The 9,676-nt window shown below is 33.1% G+C and overlaps 1 pseudogene; it reads right to left on the reverse strand.

Annotated features, from left to right (window-relative positions):
• LOC106339135 overlaps positions 1–1,327 on the reverse strand; it is a 6,812-nt pseudogene extending 5,485 nt beyond the window's left edge.
• Positions 1,328–9,676: the final 8,349 nt, after the last annotated feature.

The raw sequence follows: 9,676 nt of genomic DNA on the forward strand, positions 1-9,676 counted from the left end.
CACAAAGCAAAATTTTATTGTAAATGCCCATATCACTATTGAATTATTAAACCCGTTAGTAACAACAATTTTCCATAAAAAAGAATAAAAAATAGTTATATCTTATTTTATTTTTCTTTGATTTATCTACCTTTAAAGATAGTTACATTTTTGAGAGTTTTTTGTGAATGTTTATCGATGGATACAAAGATAAATATTTATGGACACATAAACTTGGAGAAAGGGATTTGCCATATTTTTTATTTTACACCTTCCATAATTGATTGTAAATATTTAATTGTAACTTGGAAAAGAGATTTTTCTAGTTTTCGTTTTTAAAAAATGTTATTTAATGATTAACATGTAGAAGAATCTCACAAATATGGAATCTTGCTGTATTCTACAATTAACATCATAAACATATTTTATCGATTAGCAATGATCTATTGGCATATACGAATAAATATAAGGTGTGTTAATGGTATAATAATAATATAAAGTATCATCAGAAGTTATGTTTTTTGGTAAGTTCTTTGGTGATTCATTAATGATAATAAAGTGAATATTTTTTTGTTTAAGGAAATAAAATGTTAGGCTATGAATATTGATATGAATAATAATGTGATGTCCAAATTAAAAATCTACCTAGAAGAAGTTGTAATGTTTCTGTTTTAATACTATAGATAAATAACATAATTTACTAAATCCTATCTAGCAACCACGAAACATATATATGTCGCATGAAATCGGAAACGGATAAGTGGAGACGGTGTTTTTAAAAGATTTAGAAATTGAAACGTTTTTAGTAACGCATATTATATATATGCGATTAATCATATGTATGCTTGATTTTTTTCTTTGTTTGATTTATCCAAGAGAGAAAACTTAATTTAAGTGTTATTTTACTTTGTACATTTTATCGCTCGCATTTGTGTCGACAGGTGCAGAGACTAATAACCGTCAACATAGAGCTTACGCAATTCAGTTCCTTAGTTGTAAGTTTGGTCAAATCCATTCCGTTATGTGTTTTGGGGTCCTTCTTGTCGTAATCCTGAACATAACCGAAAAGCTTGCCAGCTCAACGTTTCTCAAATATACCCATGAGAATAGATTTCATGGCTTCAATAGGAGTCACCGGCACCTTCTGAACCTGTAGCCAAATACATTAACAATTAGAAGAGTTATCAGAAAATTATTTTGTAAATATACACAACATGCCAACATGTACATGTACATGAATGACAAGTTTGTACCTTCCCTTTAACGAAAACGTAGCTTCATCAACGGCGTTAAACGACAAATACTTTGTAACATCTGATGTGAATAAGTGTACGAACAAGCTTGCCATTTCCCATCATAAACTGGTCAATTACATTGAAAGACAAAAGTTAGTGGTGAGTCATGAATCCCTTATACATTGAAAGTGAACCATTGTAATAAATGCATTCATACTATAATAGACACGTGTCAGCTTCACTATAATTTGATAATAAATATGCTAACGCGTTCACACTATATTCATAAATGTATTCATACAATGTACTTTGCGCTTTTTTTAATATAAAACTCACCTACATGGTTCCAATAAAACTCTTAATTTTTTGGTTCGAATAAAAATAGATAACGAATCAAAATCCAAACTATATATATATATATATATATATTATTTTATTGTTTACGGATAAAGTTGAGCAAAATATACATAAATTTTGATTCGATTCGTTATCCGTTTTGATTTGAACCAAAAAATCTAGATATCCGTAACTCTACGAAACAAATCAAATGCTAAAATACAATATCCAAAAAAGAAGCAAATCACAAATACCAATATTTTTAAGAATATATATCTAATTTGATCTGTTATATGCATATATATATATACACATATATGTAAAGAATTATATATATACGTTATATATAGTATACTTTATATCAATTTTATAGTATTTTTATGAATTAAATTTATTATATTAGGTACTAGAATTTAAAAAGTTAAATAATGTTTTATTTTTGTAATAAAATGTTATTATTAAATTTTTTAATTACTTTTAAAATTTTATTTATTTTAGGATCAAATCGGATATTAAAGTTCTAAAACATTTCGGATATTCGAGTCACTAAATATCGAGGTGGCTAAAGATCGAATCGATACAAATGCTTCCAAATACCAAGATATTCGATCTGTGCGCACCCCTATTTACGGATACAATTTTATTTTCTTTATATGAAAAAATTACTAATGTCAAGACCTTTTTATTTTAAATTAATTTTAATTTTATATTTCAAGTATTCTTTTGAACAAAAATGTCATTTAATATTAATTAACAATATCTTTATATATTTGTCAACTATTTTTATATACTTTTTACATATACATACATGTGTACCTTGATGTGAGCACCTTGTAACTAAGTATTCACCACAACTAAAGTATCTAATTTTTTTGAAAGTTGAAATATTTTTTTTAATGCTTCTTTCACTACCGACCAAATTGTAGTGAAATGATTTGTCTTTATAATTTTTTTTTTCTTAAACTATTATTTGTTTAGAAACTATAATATGAAACTACTAGTTCGACATGACGAATTTCTTAAATTCATAACATGAAAATAAAAAAATAATATTGATTTTTGGTTTTTACCGAAAAAAAAACCAAAAATCAAATATTTTAATCGAATAAACTAAAATGAATATTATTTAAAATAATATTTATATTTTAGAAGATTAAAAACAAAAAAAAAAACTTAAAACCGAACCAATATCTAGATTAAACAGTTTTAATGTCTTTCTCTTAAAAATAATGGAACTAATAATCTCACTCCGCGCAGGACGCAGTTGACTACCTAATATAAATATAAAATGAAAGCCACCAACAAAAATACCTTAGGCATCGTGTCAAAAGTGGAAGTCAATCTTTGTTTAAAGGGCTTAATGATTCTTGATGAGAAGATATTAGTAAATATTAGTAACTAACCTCCATGCGAAATAGACTAGTTGGTAACACGATTACTGCACCTACTGAGCTTCTGAATGTCTTCATGAACGTCGGAGCAGTGAAATTACGATATTTAAAATAGCCCGTGAACGACTTTTAACGAATTTTATGATTTGTTCGTTACTCGTTAGCTGCTATAATTGGCTGTGATTATACTTGTGTGACCCACCTGTTTCCCTATCCCAGAATCCTTCCAATTACCGGAGATATTAATTCGCGCTTTGCACGGGATAAAATATCTATATTAAAGTTGAAATTATATATTTTGAAGTATACTTTAAGCGATAGTTGATAGAACTAAAGATATGAAAGTTATCTGGGACGAAGCCAGAGATTTTTTATAATGGGTTCAATAATATTAAAATTTAATATAAGGTGTTTGCAAGTCTGAGAAGAAGTTTTGGAAAATATTTTTTATATTTCGTCTATCACGTTGTAGTAGTTATGGATTTAGGAGTTTAACAAATAAAAACGAAAAAGTGGATCAATAACATATTACTAGGATAATACCTACGCCTTGCGCATGGTGAATTTATATGAAAATTATTTAAGAAATATCATATGGAAAAATAAAAATTATATTTTTGATCGAATTAATATTTTTGGCCTTTAAGCAATTTTTTTAATTTTTTTTTGTTAAATACATAATTTGTTGACTGATGAGCTGATCTCATTTTTAAAAATATATTAGGTTAGAAAATCATTCATCGCATAAGAACCTCAAGTTTAGGCCGAAGAATCTCAGGCCTACTATTTGGTTATAATGAAACTGTGTCAACTCGGCTTTATGTCATGATTTAACAATTTAAATGTTAATGATGGTTATAAGAAGTTTACGTTCACGTGACAATCCTATCTATCTTCAATATTCACCTCTTTTTTTGTGTCACTTTTTTTTTTCATTTTGGTTATTGCTCGATATAAATATTGATTTTTGAGTTTATTCTCATTTTGTTCTTTTGTTTTGGCCCGAGAGCTAGAAAATGTTTAAGATTTAAAATTATTAAAGAGATACATACTTAGGTTAAGATATGCGCCTTGTGCAGCGTATTTCTATTTTCTGCATATTATGAAATAATAAAACACTAAATATATATTAAATAACTTAGAAATCAGTTACTATTATGTAATAAATTGGCGTGCGCATATAAATCAAATGACCGTTCTTGTTTATTCGTAATTATTTTAGGGTAAATAAATCAAAACAATCAATCTCATCTATCATATATGATATATAATTAAATTTAAATGATATTAACATAGATATATAATATACTTTTAATATGGATATTTATTAAATGAGAATTCTACTCATATGATTTTATGATTATTTGCATATTTGTTTAACAAAATTTTACACCAACGATTTTTTTTAATGTGAAATGTCTAGTGGTTTCAATAATTTATAATCATTATAAAAAACAATGAATATTTCAAAATTAAAATATTAACTTTTCAATATATGTTCAATACAAATATCAAAATATAAGTATGTATTTTTGTATGATGTATAGTTTAATTTAAACAATATGATATATATATATATATATATATTAACTTAAACACCTATTAAAATAAATTATTTATTCATATGATTTTATAACCATTGTATCTTATTATAGAAAAAAATTTAAACCTTGATCACAAAAGTTTATGTGAGACTTTTAACAGTTTTAATAATTTATAATCGTTTTGAAAAATTCAAAATACAACATATAGAAAAAAACTAAATTTTTATTAAATAATTAATGTAATTGTGTAATTTTTTAATAATAAAAAATTAAACAAAATTGATAAAAAAGTATACAGATTGTTAACAAATCTTTATTATTTAAAATCATTAATTGACATATATATCTTAATCACATTAGGTAATTCCGTAGGTTTTATTTAAGGAAATAATAAATAATAAATTTGATAAATGAATGGTCCACAATAGACATATTATATAATATAACATTCCTTAGCAATTTAATTTTGGACTAACAGAATTCTCAATTGATTCTCAAGCCACCACGTAAACAAAATTGCATTCTAATTGCGTGACAACTCAGCATGACACTTTTTTAATTAGTACAAACTAAATGTTATAATTTTTTAAATGTTTCTCTATTAATATACAGAGGATAAACAAAAAAATAACTGTGTGAAATAAAAAAAACTATAGCTCCTTTAAAAAAACATAGTTATGGACTTGCTGGTGGTTCGTTCCTGGAAGTTTCTTCTCATCTTCAAGGTCGTCTAATGCATAGCTCTCATGGCGGCGAAGGTGGTGACACTCGCATGCTTATATTGCTTTCTCGAGAAGACTAATACACTAAGCCGAGACAATTTACAGTGATTCAGTCTCCTCGAAACAGAGATCACCTCACCGAGCAGTAACAAAACCGAGTACGACACATTTATCTAGAAATAGATTTTCAACGTCCTCTTTCAGCAATGAGAGGCGGTTCTCAATAACGTGAGTACTCTGCTAAATGCATTAAAGCAGGTATGGAGAAAATGGTTTTTTCATTAACACTTGCCATCGTACTAAAGTTTCATCGCTTTGTCGTCTCTACGGATCTGTTGACTTAACGGCGATAGATCATATGAGTTACCGTTTTTTAACAGAAATGTATAGAGGAATAATGAATCTTTATTGATGCTATGATTATATTGATATAATTGATAAATCAACTAATCGAACTTCAAGCTGAAGGTTTATCACGTAAAAGTGTTCGCCGAGAAAAGTATAGATGGTATGAAGTTCTTTTAAAAGAATGTTAGTGTGAACGCATTAAATTCACAGTTTTGGTCTGCGTGACACCTAAGCGTTTTACTAAATAAAAGCTTCTCGTGAAGCCACGTCACCACGTCACATTCCTTGCCAATAAACTTTTAAGGTAAGTTTTAAAAGTGCTTCTCCTACAAGAAAGAGTTCTAAGAAAGTTTCTAAAAGAATCTCCAAACACAATCCTTAGTAGAAAATCCCTTTCCCAAATACAAAAGCTATCACAAATATAAACAGTCTACATTTCATCCTAACCTCTCAAAGAAAATATTATCCGCTATCTTTCCCAACAGCTGGTATCAGAGCAAGGTTACCGTTATCTTTGAAGAAGTGAAGATGGAGGCCACCGTTACCTTTGAAGGTGACATGTTCAAGCTCACGACAAACAACTTCTCTTATTGGAAACCGATGATGGAAGATCACCTTTATTGTAAGGATTTGCATGAGCCCATCATCATGAAGGATAAGCCGGAAGGAAAGGATGATAAAGCATGGGAGATTCTTAATAGAAAGGCAGTTGCCGTAATACGTGAGTATGTCGACCGATCTCTCCTTGAACATGTCTCTACCTACACAAATGCTTTTGAATTATGGACAAAACTTGAATCCATGATTCAAAAGAAAACACCTCGAAACAAAGCTCTTCTTGTTCGACGGTTGGTAAAGTTGGAGTACAAGGATGGCCAGAGCATGATGGAGCACTTGAACAATTTCAAGGGGATTGTAAATCAGCTTAACAAAGTTGATATGAAGGTTGAAGACGAAATGCAAGCCCTTTTACTCCTTAGTTCACTACCGGAGAGTTGGGACACACTAGTTGTCACTCTAAGCAATTCAGCACCGGAGGGAAAGCTTACCATGGACACCGTCACTGATAGCCTTCTAAACGAAGAAGTTCGCAGGAAGGAACGAGGTTCGAGTTCATATTCAGAAGCTAACATTGTTGATAGACGAGGTAGAGAAGAGACTCGTGGCCAAAATAGAAGCAGAGGACAAGGCCAATCTCGAGGATGATCTAAGTCACGTCCGAGAGTTACTTGCTATTACTGTGGCAAACCGAGTCACATGAAGTTGGAATGTCGATTTATCAAGAAAGACAAATAAGCCGGTAATATCAAACCAGACCGGTTCAATCCTACAAAGAAGCATGAAGACAAGACTACCACCATTGTGGAAGACCAGAGCGAAGAATTATATCTCGTTGGAGAATGTAATCTTAGCTCTGATGATAGCTCATGGATCGTTGATTCTGGTGCTTCTTTTCACGTCACCCCTCATGGAAGCTTCTTCACGACCTATCAAAGTGGTGACTTTGGTAATGTTCAAATGGGAAATCAAGGAAGAAGCAAGATCATTGGAAAGGGGGATGTTATTCTTACATCAAACACTGGATGTAAGATAATTCTCAAGGATGTGAGACATGTTCCCGACATGCGACTCAATCTCATATCAACCGGAAAGCTCGATGATGTCGGCTTGGACAGTCATTTTGGTGGTGGCAAATGGAAGTTCCACTTTCGCAGTGGCAAATGGAAGCTAACCAAGGGGAGTTTGATTTTGGCTCGAGGAAGAAAAGAAGGCTCTTTATATGTAACACAAGCCAAGCTTCGCAAAGAAGAAGTAAATGTCGCAAGTGATGACATCGATATATGGCACCGAAGACTCGGGCATATGAGTGAGAAAGGTTTAAGTATACTTTCTAGCAAGAAACTTCTTCCTGATATGAAAGGTATTTCTCTCTCACCATGTCATGATTGCTTAGCCGGAAAACAACATAGGGTCGCTTTCCGAAGATCATCTACGCCTATGAGAAGAAAGCATATTCTTGATCTTGTGCATACTGACGTATGCTCCATGTCCGAGAAATCCAATGGAGGGGCATCATATTTCGTCACCTTTATTGATGACCATTCAAGGAAGGTATGGGTATACCTTTTGAAGTCAAAAGATCAAGTTCTTGATGCTTTCAAGGAGTTTGTAGCCCAAGCAGAGCGAAGTACGGGTCAAAAACTCAAGTGTGTTCGATCTGACAATGGTGGAGAGTACCGAGGTCCCTTTGAAGCGTTTTGCAAAGCTCATGGAATCAGGATGGAGAAGACACCACCAAAGACGCCACAACTGAACGGGCTAGCTGAAAGAATGAATCGAACGATCACAGAAAGAGTTCGGTGCATGCTCTCTCACGCTAAACTACCCAAACCATTTTGGGGAGAAGCCATAAAGACTGCAGTGGACGTCATAAATCTTACACCATCAGTCCCTTTGGAAGGCGATGTCCCGGAGGAAGTTTGGTCGGGTAAGAAGGTCTCTTACAACCATTTGAAGGTGTTCGGTTGCAGAACGTTTGATTTTATTCGAAGATCAAACAATCGACATCAACAAATCAAAGAAACCAAAGCTAAGGGTTGTAAGAAATAAAGATTCTCATAAGCCTCAAGATCATGAACAAGTGATTGGAGATGATGGTGAAGGGGATCCCATCATGGATCCGAATGGTGATGAAGGTGAAGAAGAAGTTCAATTGGAGCCAGAGGAAGAACATGAGCCAAGAAGGTCTGGAAGAGAGACAAGACCATCTGTAAGATATTATCGAGATGAGTATGTTAATCTTACAGATGAGGGGGAGCCTCAAAGCTATAAGGAGGCCATAGGAGACACTCATAGAAATGAGTGGGTTGAAGCTATGCAAGATGAAATGCAATCCTTTCATGATAATCACACTTATGAGCTGATGAAGCTACCAAAAGGAAAGAGAGCCTTGAAGAACAAGTGGGTGTACAGGTTGAAGTATGAAGAGAGAAGCTCAAATCCAAGATACAAAGCTCGATTGGTTGTGAAAGGATTCAACCAAGAAGAAAAGCATAGATTTTGAAGAAATATTCTCTCCAGTGGTGAAGATGTCCTCTATCCGAGTGGTTTTTGGTCTAGCAGCGCTTCTAGATTTGGAGATTGAATAACTCGATGTCAAGATGGCCTTTCTACATGGTGAACTCGAGGAGGAGATCTATATGAAGCAACCTGAAGGATTCAAGGTACCAGGAAAAGAAGAATTGGTGTGCCGATTAAAGAAGAGTCTTTATGGCCTCAAGCAAGCCCCAAGACAATGGTAAAAAGAAGTTTGACTCCTTCATGGTGGATCATAACTTCAAGAAAACCAAGAATGATCATTGCGTTTTCATAAAGAGGTACGAAAGCGGCGACTTTCTCATATTATTGCTCTATGTTGACGATATGTTAATTGTGGGCCAAGATCGCAACAAGATAGCCGCATTGAAAAAAGATTTGGGAAGGTGTTTTGCGATGAAAGATCTGGGGCAAGTGAGACAGATTCTTGGAATGAAGATCACTCGGGATAGGCCAAAGAAGCTTTTATGGTTGTCCCAAGAACGATATGTTGAAAGGGTGTTGGAGAGATTCAACATGCACAAAGCAAAGCCGGTGAGCACTCCACTTGGTGGACATTTCAAGCTAAGTTCGAAGCAAAGTCCAACAAGTGAGAAGGAGAAAGAGGAAATGAAGACTACCCCATATGCATCAGCAGTGGGCAGTCTCATGTATGCTATGGTGTGCACCAGACCCGACATTGCCTATGCCATAGGAGTTGTGAGTCGCTTTCTCGCCAATCTAGGAAAAGAACATTGGAAATCAGTTAAGTGGATCCTACGCTATCTACGAGGCACAACGAAGAAGCGTCTATGTTTTGGAAATGGAAAATTGGAGTTGAACGGTTACACCGATGCAGATTGGACTGGTGATAAAGATTCAAGGAAATCGACATCGGGATTCGTAACTACCTTTGCAGGGGGAGCTGTTTCTTGGCAATCGAAGCTACAAAAGTGTGTTGCCTTATCCACCACGGAAGCAGAATACATCGCAGCAACGGAAGCATGCAAGGAGATGCTATGGATGAAGAACTTCTTGCTTGAGTT

The sequence above is a fragment of the Brassica oleracea genome, chromosome C4, assembly GCF_000695525.1.
Source record: "Brassica oleracea var. oleracea cultivar TO1000 chromosome C4, BOL, whole genome shotgun sequence".
Taxonomy (NCBI): Eukaryota; Viridiplantae; Streptophyta; class Magnoliopsida; order Brassicales; family Brassicaceae; genus Brassica; species Brassica oleracea.